The sequence below is a fragment of the Maylandia zebra genome, linkage group LG6 (assembly GCF_041146795.1).
Source record: "Maylandia zebra isolate NMK-2024a linkage group LG6, Mzebra_GT3a, whole genome shotgun sequence".
NCBI lineage: Eukaryota > Metazoa > Chordata > Actinopteri > Cichliformes > Cichlidae > Maylandia > Maylandia zebra.
Window position 1 is genome coordinate 24,881,895 of NC_135172.1, and position 18,052 is coordinate 24,899,946.

An 18,052-nucleotide genomic window follows, 5' to 3' on the forward strand; every position below is an offset into this window, starting at 1 on the left:
AAACAGTCCTGGTAATCAGTATCTCAGCTAGAAAGGCTGACTGATTATTACATGCGCCGTCTATATAAGTAAATGAGTAGCGTGTCACAAGACCAGAGGTCCCGCTGTTCATTTCTGCGGAGTGATACGACCTGTAGGAGTGCACCACACTGTTCAGGCCACACTGTTTTCCTGGAAGAAAACAGGCCTGTCAGCCACAGAAACTGCTGTAGAAATACATTAAAAAAAAACGTTTCCTGGTGTGATTTTCATCACGTCAAACTGCTTCCAAGTTTCAGGTGGCTCTCACAACTCAACTCTCTCACAGATTTCAGCACACATATTGTTTTTAACTTTGACAAGGCCGAGCGGGATGGTGTCTTTTGATTAGAATGGCACCAAATACAAAGGAGGCATCGTGGTGTCTCTGGCCGCTGTACGGTGCATTATCTGAGCCACAGCACAGCACAGGGAAACAATCAACTTGACAAAAGAGAAGTGAGCACTGCGGCTGACCTCTTAAGACACATGATGTTCTCATGTTGACGCAGCTCAGCTGTCAACATGCTGACGCCAACAGGACGACAGAGAAACGAAGAAAAAAAAAAAAAAAACAGTTGTGAGGCTGAGACAAAGAAATCTGCATTATCTTAAAATGTTTATATTACATTAGCTAAACTCCTGAGAGGCTTTGCTTCTGTCCCTGCGTCCGCTCCCTTATGCCTCCTTCTCCTCCTTCTCTGCACTTTTCCTTCCTCCCATCCATGTACCTGTCACCCTCATTCCTCTGGTTCACCCAAGCTCAAAGACGAGCAACAGGGAGGGGGAGGAAGGAATGAAAGAGAGGAGGCAAGGAGATGCAGGAAAAAGGGGAAGATTAGAAGAAAAGGGAAGAGAGTCTGAGTGGGGATCTGAGGAGGAATAGACCAGATGGAGAGGAGCGAGGGAGGTTAACGAAAAAAGAGAGGGGGGGGGGGCGCGAATGTGCAGGCCTCCCTCAGTGCTAGAAAGCCCTTCAAAGTGAAACTGGCCTGAAGAATTTCAGGTCAGACGGAGTGCGTAAGTGACCACCTCCAGCTCGGAGTAACTCCACTACAGAGGAAAGATTCCAGCTCATTTACTCCGAGAGCCCCCCTCCACCTCCAGGACCTTCACATTTGTCTCAAATGTCACTCAAAACAGCACGATTTGCGTCCAGCATGAGAATCTAACCCAACATAACAAAGATCCTCAAAGAAAAGCTAAGTCTTGTTATAAAGTATCACAATATACAGATCCTTCATACAGCAACAAAGTCATTACTAATCAGAAGAGCTGCTTTAGCACTCGCAGAAAGGAGCTTTGCCTCTTCAGACAAACACATTCCTCCGGCTAATCAGCTAGCCCGCTCAAGGCCATAGCAGACATTGTTTCAAGCAATTACTACTGATGCTGGCGGTGTCACACTCGTGACACGGGCTCCTTCAGAGTGTGTGTGAGTGTGTGTTTGAGGTTTAGCACAGGTATTTGGTCATGCTTGACACCGAGCAACATGACTTTATTTTGGGATTTTGTTTTTTTTCCCCAGTGTTTTTCCCATTCACACATACTTCACACACTTAAAAATGAGCTAATCTTCACGTACTCTTGGGCCTACCCAAACTCACCGAGAGAGTCAATTCTCCCACAACAGCACGCTTACAGAAGACGGAAACAACAGCGATGTCATTACAAACAGCTGTTTTTTTAGCTTTTCCATCACAAAGTGAACTTCTGTTATTGTCATTTCTGGTAGTACTTTTAGCACAGAGTATACCCTCAGTGAATGAATGAAGCAGCATGTCTCTCTCTTATGCACACACACACACAAAGCAAACACCTCACCTCACTGGGGTAAAAGTCCACGCATTATATGATGAAGAACCCGGAAGTCTATGGGTAATAATACCAGCTTCTCTGTGTAGCCACTGAAGCATTTTTATCCCCCACCCTGAACACACACACACACACACAGTGGTGTGCCATGCCACTCCACTGGTTCCACTGTAGGGATACCTTGATCTCCATTCCAACCTCTGATTGGAATAAAGACAGCAAAGGCACTTAAACCAATCAGTTTGACTGTGATAAAGTGGTGAAACAGGCCCCTCTGGTAAAATGATCAAGCAAAACTTGACGGATTTCTATTTAAATCGAAACGCAAACAGCTGTCTAACCAGAAACGTCTCCATCAGAAGCTGTCCTGTTAGGAACGTCTTTGAGGCAAAGGCTTCTAGAAATTATTGAGGTCGTCTTTCATGAAGATACCCGTCTGTAACGAGCATGCTTTAAGGAGACTCAAGCAAATTAGATTTTTAAAACAGACAGAAACAACCTTCGGGGTCAGTTTTAAGATGTTACCTGTTTTCCAGACTCAGATGTTGTCGATCAGGCCGAGGAGATGCAGTCTGTGTTGACGGGGTATCTTTTCACACCTATCTAAAACTCTCTCCCTGCGTCCATTCACACTCCTTTGGTGTTGACAGGCTGCAGGAGTTTAGCCAGTCTCCTTGAGTGCCTGAGTCTGTGTGTTTGAGTGCCGAGGTAAGCAAAGGTGGTTTAGTGTTTACTCATTCTCAATGGCCAGAGGAGAGAGGTGGGGCCACTTAGGGCAGGTAACCCCCTCCCTCACCCACCTTTTCTCCCTCCTTCAATCTCTCGCTCTCTCTCTTGCTAAGCAGATAAGGAGTCAGAGGAAAGGGAATGCAAGGGATGAAAGGGCAAAGGGTGTGACTGACATCAGAGAAAAGTCATGAGCTTGCGTGGGATTCAGAACAATACACTCCTGATTACATTAAATGAATAAAACCAAAAAAACCTGACGTGGAGTAGAATGATGATCGAGGAAGTAATTACTGGAATTTGCAGGAAAATTTTCCAAATGCCAGCCTTTTTGTCTAAGAGGACAACAAACTTTCACAGTCCCAAAACAAAGCAATCAGCGAATGTTTATTCTACCTACAGACCTTTGTGAAACAGATAAACACACTCTAGCACTCACACAATAAAAGCTCTTCTTTCTTCTTGTTAGGCAACAAAAAACCAACAAAAGATCTCGCTGATCACATCAGCTCGTTCCAAAACCACAGATAGAAAATAAATATGTGAAATATATCAAAATCAGATGATGTTTAAACACCAGTTTTTAATAAATGTAACAGACTGGCAGAGCTAGAAACAACTAAAAAGTAAGGAGGGAACGCCTCTCATTAAAAATAAAAACGTGAGGCTAGAGGCCTTTCTGTGGCTTTGTGAGCTAAATTTCTTTCACACGCTAACATATACTTTAGTGATTGACAGGTTTATTTTATTTTTAATTATCATTGCTAATTAAATGTTTACATTAAATGTAAATGTAATTAAATATCTCAACAAGCTAACTTTCAAGTTAAGCCAAGTTAAGCTATCAGAAGTTAAGCTAAATCATTTAAGCTAAGCTCAGCATGTTAGCTTGGACAAACAAGCTAACTTTGTTTATTTTAATCAGTCCTCACTATTGGGAGCAGTTAGCAGCAGTCACGGAGCTTCAGTCCAGTCTCAAGGCGGTTTGTGGAAAATTCACCAACAAATGTTTTTTGTGTGTGTTTTTTTGCGCCGGTAAAAACAAGTTTACCATATTTTTCACCAGCTAGTAGAGTTATGTTTGTAATTTGTTGGACAAAGATACAGTTTCTGTGCACCTGACAGCTACTTCAGTCAATCAAGCTGTGAGTGGCATGCAGACCTTTAGCTAAGGGGTTTAACAGTGTTCCCTTTTTCTATATCTTCAGGCGTATTTCAGTCAAAGGTCTGTATAGATTATTAACCTAGTGCGGTACTGCAAATCAGAAGAGATTACTTTAGGCTGGAGGCATTTTCAGTTGTATTGAAAGACACAAACCCTTTGTCAAAGTGATATATCCTTGATTTATAGCTCAGGTTCAATCAAGTCAGTATTACAAAAAGTCTGTTAGATATTTCTGGTTTTGCCACAGTGTGTGCACAATGACATTTTTCTGGCCACTCCCAGCGAGTATCATGATTAAGTTTCACCTGACTCTTTTGTTCATGTTGAATTAAATATGAACTGAAAGTCACTTTGGTGGTAACATATTAAAGACAAAGTAAATGGAAATCAAAGCAAAGCAGTCACATTCCAGTCATATTTACCAAAAACACGAGGAAGGTGACAGAGAATAAGAACTGACAATTTACATAACTACATAACACGTAAAGAGAACAGTGCCCTATAATCTTATCAGATGGGATACAGTTACTACAGGGGGAGGTTTGTGCATGTGTGTGTGTGTGTTAGTGCCATTGTACAAGTGACACATTAACCAGTGGCTCTGTTAATGAAGGACAGGCAATCACTGGTTCTTTTGGCAGTACACACTCTCATTATATGCAGATACCCAGTTCAAAGTTTAAAATGGAGAAATCTATTCTCTCTCCAGTGGGGTGTAAAAGGGTTGCTGTGATGGCTATACAGAGTCATAAATTTATTTTAAAGTAGGAGAGCGCGTGACTCAAACACCAAGATGACTTTATGGCTCACGCACTGCCTCTCAAACTTTAAGTAAGCATCTCTAAGGTGCCTTCCTGATCTCACATCAACGATTCATGACCCAGGTGATATTTATACTATGATAATATTATCTCTAATAACTCAAATACACAAATAATATTTTAAAAATTTAAATAAGAACAAAACATAAGTAGGTTTAGAGATCATTAATTAAGGTTGTATATTTTTTTCAACTATCTCTACAAGAGGAGCTATAGTTAATAGATATATGAATTTGAAAAATCATGGCCGGCGCCAATTGTCCCTAAGTAAGAATCACTTCCTCCAAAAGCTAAAGTGGGAAGCTACTACGGTTTAAACCAACAGCAAGAACAGGGTCTCTCAAATAAAAGTGCAAAACAGCGTGAATGAAATGCAATACAAGCAAAGAGTCACAGCCGAATGAAGAGGAGACACAAACAGAGAGAAAGAGATATGGGACCGGCCCTGCAGGTCTGACATGAACCATTGGAAGCAGTACACAAACGACTTTTCCAACGGACAGTGTGATGTTCAAGTCTGTAGAAAAGCCAGATGTCTTGTTTCTAAATCAAAGTGAGAGCAGCAGATACCAAAAATTCAACACCCCAAAAGACCAACATCAGCTGATATCACTGAGCTGGAAGTTTACTGTGTAAATGTGGTTACACACAGAAAACAAGAATTTAAACAGTTTTATTGGCAGTTTTATTTTAATGTACATCTGACTTTTCTCAGCTCAAGGTTAACCGGTCTGTGCGTTCTGTAACGTTTTTTTCAAATAAAGTCAGTGTTAATTGAGCATGACGTTCGTTCAGGCAGGACAATGCCAGCCCTCATGAGCTGATGGCTCAGGTGATACCTGTGCAAACATCCAAACTGAAAATCTCATACAGTCAGTGCACATATACACACCACTTTGCAACCCTGACTGAATCTGACTGAATCAGTGCTATATCCATTATCATTGACACCTGCGCTGCTCTTTCTGCTTCTGTCCGCACCTCCAGCTTTCAATAACTTGCACATGAAACTAAGTCATACCACCAGATATTTAAATGTTAAGGTTTAGATACTGGCATTGACTTCAGACCAGTGCAAACACTCCAGATGCTCAAACATATGCTGATATGATACAGCCTGTGCACATTTCCATTTGCCTTTGCTAACCTTTAAGAACAATTATTCCGTTTAATGAATCGATCATAAAAACTTCTGCAAAATCATTTAAAAGTATCTGCTGCATTCAATTTGAGAAGTATGATCAGCGCTGCATTTTAGAGCGTTTGAAATTCACGTATAAAGTCAAACATCCTCAGCGGGTTTGCAACGAGATCTCGTTGGGGTGGCGTTTAGGTTTTGTGTTGAATGTAAACTTCAGTGTCTTTACTACAGTTAATGCATAAACATTACAGAAATGCCCTGACATGTGTCTTAGCACCGCAAGGTGTCCGTTTCTCATGAAAAGATTTCCACCAGGCAGCAGATCACCCCACTGTCAGAGGCAGCAACTCAACCCGCTTTAAAAATAAAAAAATAAAAATAAAGACAGACTCTGGGGTTTCAGTGTGATGTTATCCATGTTTATCTGTCAGCATGTACCAGTCAGCTCTGACCTATTAACTGTAAAATATAAAATGTTTAGTAGTAGTAAAAAGTACCAGTAAAACTATCCAGTATTGCTTCACATACAGTAGATAAGATCTACTAAAAATCTAAAACCAAAACAGAAACAAAAATATACACAAAAATGCAAAAAACAAAAACAGCATCTCCAGTCCTCCTTCTCCTTTATCACATACAGTTTTGCAACATGCTCTATTTTAGGGTCAGTATCACACCATTAAGTATTTTGTATTACTAAGTATTTTGTCACCCATGCCTTTTGTAGGACACAAGCGTCCTTGTGAAATGTAGCGAATCATAACTGGATGGGAACGGTTTCACTTCAGCATTCTCGTCATCATCACCCCAACAGAGGGAGCAAACAGCACAGGGTGTCAAACACTTGCATATATGTGATTGCACAAAGCTTGTAGCGTGCACGGAGAGAGAAAGATTAAACCTGTCCAGCATAAAGAGGGGGGAAAAATGCTGTTCAGCTTAAAAATGCTCAGATAATAAGACTGCACTGAAGCCAAACAGGAAAAGTCTGGTTCTACTCAGTCTAACACTTCCTCATTCAAAGGGTCACCTCGCATCCTGTAACTGCTGTCAGCCAATCTGCATGTCCCACTTATCGTGAACAAAAATGACTCAGCACAAAAAGAAAGCCTTTTTGGCCTCCTACCGCACAACCGCGCGCTCACAGGACGTTAAAGTCCTGATCTTTTTTTTTTCTTCCATTGTGATGAAAGAAGTTTTCCCTTTTGCCTAGAATTTGTCAGCTGACACGTTGGTCATGTGGCTTATCGCTAACCAGTGAAAGAGCAGCAGCAGTGTGTGTGTGTTTGTGTGCTTAGCTGCTACAATCACTGCCAAGGTCAAGGAGACCATGAAAGAAGGATAAAGAACTATGAGTAAAAGACCTGAAGGAGCTCAAAAACATGCGGACACCACAGAAATAAAGAAATAGTCATCCTTATGACTGTTAACCGCACTGTAGCCACCTATTATCTGGCCAACAACCAGCAACCGCTGTAACGTCAATGTGGATGAGTGTCCTCCACCAACACGAGAAACAAAACTAACAATCATGTGACGGAGCATGAGCAGCAAGGGCGTGAAACAAGAGACAGACCAGAGGAGATGGGCCAGTTGTACAGGATTAAAGCTGCGCTTGTTAAATCACCACTTCAGCTAAAATTCACGCAGTATTGTGCAAAAGTTTTAAGCCACCCCTCATTTCCTTACATTTTGCCTCTAAGGAGCCAGACTTTCTTGGAACATTTCAAAGCAGTCTTGAGCAAGGCCTTAAGATCTTTCAGTGATTTTCTTTGGACATTGGCTCCTTTTCCCACTCATTTCCAGTACCTGACCATCTTCAGAGGAATGTTTTTTCTGTTTGTTGAGCCACTCAGCCCTGACACATTACTCATTCATAAATAAATAAGGCACCTGACTCAAGGGATGAACCAGTGTTGCGTCTACAGACTACTTAGCTTTACCAGCATTGGTACAAAACCACATCATTTGTTCCCATTTCTTTTGTTGAATCTATGAACTATGCCACATATATCACAGCCTGACAGACACAAAATCGTATATTTGCACTACCAAGATGATTCTCAAAGCTGTTAGCTGGAAACTTGGCATATCTCAGCATGCTGCAGAGCGTGTCCTTAAAAATTTGAGGAAACAAAGACAAAGGGAAGACAAAAGAAGAAGTGGCAGGCCTAAAAGCTATCCACAACAGATGAACAGTATCTAAAAGTCATGTCCTTATGAAGAAGGAAAAAAAATCCAATCCTGACAAAGGACCCGAGTGATGTGTCTGGCCCTACACATCTACTGTGCGGGATCATCCAGACAGCAAGAACAAAGAGAGCTTTGAATGTCCTTCAAGAAGCCTGGAGAACTGCTCCTAAAGAAATGACAAGAAAGCTTCCCTAAGAGATTTCAGTCTGTGTTGTAGACTGAAGAAGAATTGTCATTCTGAATGTCTTCTTACCCATTTTGTAGTGTAAAGAAATGAGAGGAGGCTCAAGACTTTTAAATTAAACCACAATAAAGGACACACAGCACTTACTGCAAATAATTCTAACTGATAAAAGAAATCTTGCGAAACTAGATGCACTTTCCTAAAAAGAAAAAAAGAAAAAGAAGTCCAGTAAGGACAACCGGCCAGTGTTTGTGAAGGACACTGAGCGCACAGACATTCAATGTCAAGGATGTCAGCAAACCTTTTATTCTGGAACCGTTTTCCAAACGTGACGCAGCGTTTTTAATGGCTGCTCAAACAGCAGTTCAGCGTCAAAATGTTTGCCCTGGTAATCGTCAGCAGTCACCAGTTAACTTTGTGAATATTTGCATTAACAGGGCAGCAATTTTGATATGTTCACTGTAGTACAAACGCGTGGTTAACAGTCAGAGCCTCTGATTGGTTATCTTATCATATACCAGCAGTAGTAAGCATCACATGTCTTTATGAATGGAGCATCACCTATAATCAGTCCACTTCCATAAATGTACTGTATGTCATGCTTTAGCATACAAGTAATGCATCTTTTGTCTTTTGGAATCATCCCTTACTTCCTGGAAAGACTGAACAATCTCTAGCTAGCACACCTAAAGAAATGAAAACACACACACTCGGTAAAGTGAGAAGGGAAGGTAGGCAGATAAGAACAGAATGAACAGAATGAAAAGCGGATGGAATTCATCGCTGTTCTCGACAGCTAACGCACAATAGCTGTTCTGCTAAACAGTGTCATGCACACCGCCCCGAAACAGAGGCTTAATGACGTGAAAAATACAAAGACATCACCCTGAGAAACTAAAGCAGTGTGAATTCCACCTGTTCACCTGCTCCCGTACTGAAACCCCTAATACAACAAAGGGGAGGGAAGAAGGGGGGGTGTGGGAACATAAGAGAGAGGGAAGATCAGAGAGAGAAAGAGCCCGACTGTCTGCATATAAAGAGTGTGTGTGTGTGTGTGTGTGTGTGTGTGTGTGTGTGTGTGTGTGTGTGAGTGCTTCAGTGTGGATACTTTGTCAGTTTTGTGCATCAGTTCAGATTCAACCTACGGAACATTCCATTCTGGCACAGTGTGAGTCTGCGTGTGCACATGTTTGTGGTCGTGGTTTAGATTTGAAGAATACCGGAAAGTAGTGGTTAAATTATCTGTTCTTAACATATATGTAAATGACTTTACTGTCCTCTTAAGTGATGGAAATTCAGCCCTGTGTGTCTGCGTTTGGCCTTATCAGGAGATCCAGTGCAGAGCCGTGTGTAGCTTCTTTCCCTGCAACAGACTCACTTACACACAAAACACACCCCTCAACAACATCCACATTTACTCGCCCTCCCTGCCAGTATCAAACCACCCTCTGCACACACACACACCTTGCCTCTTGGCCTGCTGTCCAGACAACTAACCCATTGTGTGTAGCAACAGGTATGCAGAGAAGAGTCTGTTTGAGTACATGCAACAAGAAACTTGGTGTGTGTGTGTCTGTGAACAAGCTAAAAGGATACCTTGGCATTTTTTCCCCAAGTCTGTTTCATAATGATTCCAGCATGAGCTTATGCACTTTACTTTTGTTTTGTAATCTCTGCAGCTCCTCTACGAAAGCACCTGAAGTTTAACTGTCTGTTAGGACAAACGTAGGGTTTGTCCTACGTCCCTTACATTAGAAACCGGTTATGCCACTGCTAATATGGACAAATACAGAAGACAAAGCATCATACATACGTTTGTGAACCTGTCTTATAACATGTCTCCGACCTCACTCGTTTAACCCGAAAGGGCGCAAGAGGAGGATTTAGGAAACAAGCAGTGAAATGAAGCACGATAACAGCATTAGTGTACGAGCAGGTTTGGGGGACAGAAGAGGGAAGGGAGGGAGGCGAGCAGGATAGGAGGAGAGGATGGAGGGTTCAGCGGTGTCACTGCACTGGGGGGGTGGAGGGGTTACTCGTGGGTCAAAGGTTGAACAGCACAAAGGCAGAGGGAGAGAGGGGAAAGAGGAGTGTTGATCCAGCCTTCGCAGTGAGTGGAAGTCACCTGTTTACACACTCGACAGTTCCGCCACGCTCACAGAAGGAAGGCAGTTGCACAATATCACATCTCAAAGGCACAGTCTAATTACAAAGAGGGGAAAAAAAGACTTTTTCACATTTAAATGTTGTGAAATCAGTCTACACAGACAGATAATCCGAGTTTTGAAATAACTGCCTCCTTATCGTGGTTGACAGCGTTCATGTGGTCAAAGAATGAAATATAAATGATCCCTTTGAACACTAATCTTCAGTGCTGTTCAGTGGAAGCACTACATATTATTAACTATATCTAGGAGGTGAACACAAGAGTACACAGTGTAAGAAGCTAAGTGGTGGTGGCTGGGGTAGATAGTGGAATTAAGAGTTTGGACAGTCTGACACTACGATTTATATTTGAAGTCCTACTTGCATGTTGATTTAGGCAAAAAAAAAGTATGGTTAATTAAAGTGGCAATAAAATCAATGCAGATATCTTTCAATTATAAAAAGTGTACCAATGCTTTAGTTGAGTTGAGAGTAAATAAACTGTCAGCAACCAGTGAACAGGTGACCTATCTAACTGTATTTTGGAGAAAGAATTTTTTTAATTTAATGAAGACACAACTTGCATATTCTGCTACGTATCTACAGAGCAGATTTAACACATATGTATAATCCTGCTACTAGACTTCAGAGGTTTCAACTCCTGATAATGTGGTTTTTTCACACACAGCACAGCATTTTCCTCAAAATCTACTTCCGCAAACAGGATTAGTCCGTTAACTGTTCTGGACAGACATGTTGGTGCTGAATTTCTTAAGTAAAATAATCACCACAAACTGGTTGTTTGTGCTGTCTTTGCAGCACAGCAGGTTTCACCAGTACAAAACCACTCAGAAATAACTGAATGCGGAATCATTACATGGTAATAGTTCTCCAAGCTTTCATAAATATGTTTCAAGGAAATGATTTTATCCTCAAAAGTTCCTGCTTGAGAACATTTCAGATCTACAAAAGGGTTTGATTCACAGCTGAACATTTCTGATTGGTTTAGTAATTGAGGGATAACTTTTGTAGTAGCACAACAAGAGCTGCTCGCTTTTACCAAAAGAGAGACAATCTAGAGAATTTGTCGATCCTTTAGTTATTGATAAACAAGGCTGGAAAGAGCATGTTCATCATGATAAATGTCAGAGGACACCTTGCAGAGTAGGTAGTTTAGCAGCGACTTGCTTTGTTGCTTGTAAAGTTGGCTGGCAGACTTTGCGTTATATCTGTCCATGCAGAATACATTTTTTTAGCTTTCTCTGGGTACTTAGCAAAAAAGAGCACACACAGAAGGCTTATTTTTGCATCTCGCACCACTCTTTCAAGAAACAGTTGCCTTTGAGCTGACTGAACTGTGGTGATGATCTCTGCCTGGAGGTCAGAGAGCATCAGAGGAAAGAAGGTAAAAGAAGAAGAGTGAGAACAATACAGAGACCTGGGGTTTTCTTGACCTGGTCATGGGCGTAGCCATCCTTGGATAAAGCTAAAGTTACAGGAAGTGCTTGGATGAAATATCCGATTTACATAATGGTTCATCTTTCACAGCAAAAATTCACTTTAAATCACCCAGTGATTATCTGTGAAGTTTCAGTTGTACAAACAGACCCTTTGACCATAGCATTTCACTCAATGCGTAATCTATAACTGAAGAGTACATTTGTCGGCTTATCCACGTTTGTAACATCTGAACAGTTTGTTAAGCAACTGGACATCTGCTGACGTTACTTTTTATCCTGGCTGTGCGAAAACAGCCGTCATGTTACCGAAGATAAAACATAGATAAACAACAACGTGTCTGTGTCGTGTTTGTTGTCTGACAGTATGGTGATGTCCTAATCTCTGGATAAGGACAATCTCTGCGAGGTCCTGTGCTTGTGATGTTACTAAGTGCAACCCTGGTTTTCATCCAAGTGTAACTTTAAAGTGTGAAGGAGGTGTCTATCCAATCAGAATCCAGGATGGCTGGATTATAGATTTTGCTCCTGATTACAGCTAGCACCCATCGTCCTCTCAGTACAGATGCCGTTAGTTATGAAAATAATGTCCTGAGCTCTCGAGCATCACTGCCCAGGGTTGTAACGCTTTAGTGACTGTTGTCACTGTCTCATTATGGCTATGGCTAACGCCACACTGGTAAGAGCTGGTGTGGTTATCTACAAAGTTCACTTGTGGGTCATATAGTTTCTCTACTCCTTCCACTGCATAAATACAGAGTTGGTGAACCTGACAGTTAAGCTCAGTGTCTCTGTGCAGCTTTTGCTGTGTTTTGAAGGTGATCGTCTGTGGTCATGAAGCTATTTAATGCTTCAGTTTTGAAGCTAGCGGTCCTACGTTTCAGTGCCGACTTGAGTCGGGGGTTCCAGATTGAGTGAGTGAGGGGTTACTTTGATGCCCCCTAAGAGCCACATGAATGCTTGACTCATAGGTGTTACTTTCTCCAGTCGTCTCAATCAAAATATTCGACGGCCTTAGCTAAAAGCTCAAACACTTCAAAACAGTAACTCTAAAGTCCTTTCTGGTAAAAATGAGACTACTTTAGCATTACTAAGGATCTGTGCATGACACGCTACAGTTCTCTCAGATTAAGAGGCAGGAACTAAACAGCTGTTATCACTGTTTTAGCTTGGACGGGAGGCTGAAGGGTTTAACCCCTCATACCCCTTATTTGGAGGGATGAGCACAGATGAATGTGTTGTGCATCTCAGACTGAGAAGAGCCTGTAGCAGAACATTTTGCAGATAATAAATGGCTCATAGCAGAGAGATGGCAAGTCAGAGTTGTTACCGCTCTCCCTCAGTGGAGGATGAGGGGCTGATGTCATTGCTGCAGACAGAATTGGTCGGGAACTGTTCTCATCTTCTGAGGGGGGGAGCGGGTTTAAACCTTTTGCTAAGGAAAGAGTAACAGGAGCAACAATAGCTGAAGGAGTTTGATGGGAGAAAACAGAACTAATGACACTCCATAGGGCTTTTCCAATATCCTACGTACACTTAACTGAAACAGAGCCGTAAGAAGAGTACGCTGTGGAGGACACCTCTGCCCAGAGGTTAAAAAAAATAAAAGTTAAGAGCAGAAGAGGGAGGACAATAAGGGAGCTGGGGTTTTCTTGACCTGGTCAGAGGTTTAGTCCCAGTGATATCAAATCACAGCTACGGTTACAGGAAGTGATTAGAGGAGGGATCCAACCATTTACCTGGGTCGTGTTTCAAAGTAGTTTTTATTTTTTAAATCAGCTAATTAGTTCAAGATTGATCTTCAGACTACATTTATGAGATTCAATGCTTTATGGAAAAATACACGCTCACTCTTACACCCTACAGCCAATTCAGAATCGGTGATTAACCCAACAGGCATGTGTTTGAACTGTGGGAGGAAGCCATGCAGGTGCAAGGTGCAGGGAGAACATGCAGACTCCACACAGAAAGACTCCCGGTGGATTCAAATCCAGGATTTTATTATATAATATTATATAATAATAATTATATTTCATTAAATCTCAACAAGCCGTTTGCTAAAGCAGGGATGTTAAAGTCATTTTACATAAAGGGCCACATAAAGTTTAAGTGGGCCAAACGAGTGAAGCTCTCTCTTTCTGTCAGTGTAAAGAAGTTTAACATTAAATCCCTCAGATAAGAAAAAGTTTCAAGTTGCAGTTTCAACAGCTCATCTCACTTTTTCTACACAATAAAGAAATGTGCCTGTAGTAAATCAAAGACATCTGTCAGCCTGATTCATTCAGCTTAAATTGTAAAAACCAGAAAAAGATCTGGTAGCTCATCGCCCAGACCATCCTGTAATTATGAAACAGGACGTTTATTTTAATTCACAAAAAATCTTTCTTTTTCTTTCATGTTTCTTACTGTGGAATCATTGCAAAACAACACAAAACAGGAATTTCTATTGTAGAAAATGAAAACAGAAACTATCTTTTACATAATTACTTGGGTGTAGTGTGAATGGCCACGGGGGAGGGCTTTTTTTGGTAGCAAATACTGTAAAACTTGTGAAAATACAGATGCAAGCCCATGATTTAAGTCCTCCTTCACATTTTTCCAAAACCATCAGTGGGCCAGATTGGAGTCCTCGCCAGGCCGATTCTGGCCCTCGGGCTTTATATTTCACATCGCTGCTCTAAAGTGAAACAAACCCTAACCAAAGCGCTTGAGGCGTGTATTATAAAACTAATTCTTTCAACAAATGTTTTTTTCAATGGTTTTTAAAAACACCATCACTTTTGTTCTGTTTGATAGACTTTCAGAAAATCTGATTTCATGAATTGAGGAACTGGCCCTTTAAAACTCCTGATGACTACTGTTCCTCCAAATTTATTTGTCATCCTCTCTGACAATCTTCTAACATTTCTTTTCCGCCACGTTTCTCATTCTCAACCCTTATTTTCCATCTTTGTTACAAGAGGAAGAGACAAGCACATTATAAATCATATGTTCCTCTCCCTTTTTTTCCACCTGTACTTGTTACCCTATTTTTTTAAGCTCGGTTCAACTTCCCTTCAGCTCACTGCTGTTCGGTGTTTGGCCCGATCAGAGGGGAGCTGAAGAGGGAGGTGGGGGGTTGATAAAGGGGAAGAATGTGGCCATTGTGCTTTCCCGGTATGTGTGTATTTGCGACAAACAGAAAGAAAGAAAGGGAGAGAGAGGAGAGCAAGGCTGATCAGATCTTGTTACAGGTGTTTCATAAACAACACAATAGCACTAACAGGTTTCCTTCTGCCTCTCCGCTGCACTCGTTACTCTGCAGCTCTAGATCTCTGCCTATGTGCTGGTGGATTAGGCTTACGGTTTTGTCGCGTACACACCACACTGAATCTGTGCTTCCCCATCATGAGCATAAGATGATCATGTGACAGACATGTGACATGATCATGGTGCACGCTTGTGTCTGTGTGAGTGTGCAGTTTATGCTGTTTCTCTTCCTTATGCTTGAGGTTTGCTGAATAATAAAGTCCAATCGGTTTCTTGCTTTAAAAAAACTGATATGTTAATTAAATAAAAGATCTCTTCCTGTTGCCTTCTGGTTTAAGAAATCTGTCTTTTCTTCCTGAAACTAGACAGGGCCAAAACACAGCAAAAATAAATTCAAACTAGGACAAACATCGAGATATAAATGTATGTCTTAGATGACGTCTGCTTCTGTGCTTTCCACTTGTGGAATGTGATACAGCGAGTTGAGAGATAAGCGCCACTCGGAAAAATGGTTCACCTATTGAACTTGGTTACACAATCAGTAACGAAGCCACAGCTACTGTCCGAGACGGCGACACAGACAAACGCAAAGCCCCGATTGAATAACCCCTTCCATATGCTAACCATTCAACTGGTTTCTATTTTTGGCTTCGGTTTTTACATCAGAATGTCTAAAGAAGCCACGTGTCACCACTTCATCAGGTCTGACCAGCACTTCAACACACACACACACCTTTGAAACACCTTACAGGTCCAGGTATTTACAGTATTCACACGGAAGCTGGCCATCTGTACACAAACATTTCGTCTTGTTTCCATCACTTCAGAAGGCAGCAAACTGACTTATGCTTATTTCCTGAAGACATACCCTCATGCTAACCTTAAACTGGCTCTAACCTGAACCCAAACCTGAACTGAGGTCACTGAAGTTAACTGAAACTAAGCTAAAGAGTAAACTAGTGAGAAAAAGAACAATTCAATTAACTGAGATAAAATAAACTTCTGACAAATAAAACAAACGTACATGGTAGTTGTCTTTAGTTTTTGTCAGTTTGGTCAAATTTGCTCAGATAGTAAACGCGAGGTCTGTGCAAATGTTTACCGAGACTGGATGTCTACAAGGCTGTGAGTGACAGTGGTGTGTTTGTATTGTAGAAGCTAATCTGATCTAATCCCTGACAACGACCTCCAATATTATAGAGAAAAATAATACTGAAAAAAGCAAAAACCAGACGCTCTCATTGGATCTCAGAGAGTGAGCAGAGTCTAGCCTGGTTAGTACTTTGGCTGTAAGCTTCGTGTGGGACTATGGTGCAGTGGTTAGCACTGTTCCAGGTTTGAACCCCAGCTTATCTACCCCACATGGACGTGAAGTAGATGTAGACAAGTGTAGACAAGTAGATAAGTGTATAGAATAAAGTACAGTATGGATGTATGGTTAAAATGTGACTTCTAGTCTAAAAGCACTTTAATAATCTAACTTAAAATTTTCCACCCCAAAAAAATGATGAAGGAATAACTTGGTCAACCGGCCCCATACTGCATGCCAAACTGGTTACCAGGAAACAGAAACTAAAGTTAACTTCAATGCAAGTACAACTTAAATTACTGTAAACTGGCATATGACTTACTGTCATTTTTACACTCTGATTTCCTTTCAACTGACATTTAAAAGTCACACATAGTATATTATTGTACTTTGAATGCTTGCTTGAATGAGCTTTAGCATAAATAAGATTTGAGGCATCACTTACTGCATTTCCTTATGTGGAGAAACACGTGAATATTTCCAGAAACTACAGCTGGACAAATGACAGCTTGGCAAATTTGAGCGGCTACCCTCTGTGTCAGTGAGACAGTTGTTCTTGAAAAGATCAGCTGGATGTAAACTGTCACACACACACAAAAACACACAGACACACGGGTACACACACGCACACACTACTCTGCTTTCATATGCACACATATATACTCGAGCAGCTAAGTCTCGTTTGCACAACAACAGGACACCCAAGGCTAACTGGCGCCCTGCTCGACCAGTTTCTGAAACCCACACACACACACAGAAGATGACAAGACAAGAACACATAGAACACACACACACACACACACACACACACACACACACACACAAATAAACATTCAGTACTCGCTCCGTAACCTTGCAGTGAAGGTTACAGCAGTCAGTTGGGTCAATGTGAACACTGGACCAGCTGAAGAAATGTCCTTCCAGATTACCCACTGTGTGAGTGTGTGTGCATGTGTGTGTCTGTGTGTGAGTGTGTGCTGTTAAACCTCCAGGTGAGAAAACACACCATTGCTCTCAGCTACATTTACAACATAACTGTTCAGACTGAAATGAGAGAGAATTGCTGAAAAAGAAAAAAAAGAAAAAAAAAAGGGGGGGGGGGGGTGCACACACGATGAGTTCCCAGCCAACCTGTAGGATGATGGGACGTGTAGTCACGGCGTCGGCGTCAAAAGGCAACGATCCGGCTTGTCACTTTCTCATCTTCCCCTCCTGCCTTCTATCTTCCTTTGTACAGACAGTCAGGTTCTCTCCGGCTCCGTGTTCGCTGTCAGGGCACTTCCTGTCTTCAATGACAAGTCCCCCAAAGCACAATGAGAAGAGATCTCAGACACTTCTGTCAAACACACTGCACACACACACACTGCACACACACACACACACACACACACAGAGGAGAGGACGACTCAAAGTTTCTCTTCTCCTTTTGGTGTTTTTTTGGATTCTGACTCAGATCCTCTCTGTTTGTCCTCTCCTCTGCTCCAGTCACGACAGCGCTCGTAGACGTAACAGCGGGAGACGGGAGAAGGAGGCCGGTGCACAAGGTCTCGAAGTGGAGGAGAGAACAGGAGGTGACAGAGTTGAAGGAAAGCATTAGAGAGAGAGAGGGAGGGAAAGAGGGAGGGAGCGAGGGAGGCCACTGGTAATTAGTGAGTCTGTACCTGACTCTCACTGACATAAGCCCCACATTCCTCAGAAGCGAGAAGGGGGGAGAGATGAGGAGGGAGAGAGGAAAAGGGGAAAAAGTTTGGAACACACACTAATCATCCCAGGACACACATCAGAGAGGACCCTCTTCATCCCAACATACACACAACCACACACACACA

At 41.8% G+C, this 18,052-nt stretch overlaps 1 protein-coding gene across 12 annotated transcripts in view; it reads right to left on the reverse strand.

The window, feature by feature from the left end:
* Positions 1–18,052, reverse strand: part of rbm47 (RNA binding motif protein 47) — a 38,011-nt gene that overhangs the window by 17,850 nt on the left and 2,109 nt on the right. For 5 of the 12 annotated variants that reach the window (XM_076884916.1, XM_076884914.1, XM_076884912.1 and 2 more), the window contains exon 1: positions 17,355–17,792. The gene's annotated coding sequence lies outside the window, so the exon portion shown is untranslated. Of the gene's footprint in view, positions 1–2,358; positions 2,546–16,668; positions 16,822–17,354; positions 17,793–18,052 lie in introns of those variants that run through there. The other 7 variants (XM_014409061.4, XM_076884908.1, XM_004564336.5 and 4 more) reach the window with 4 other exon arrangements.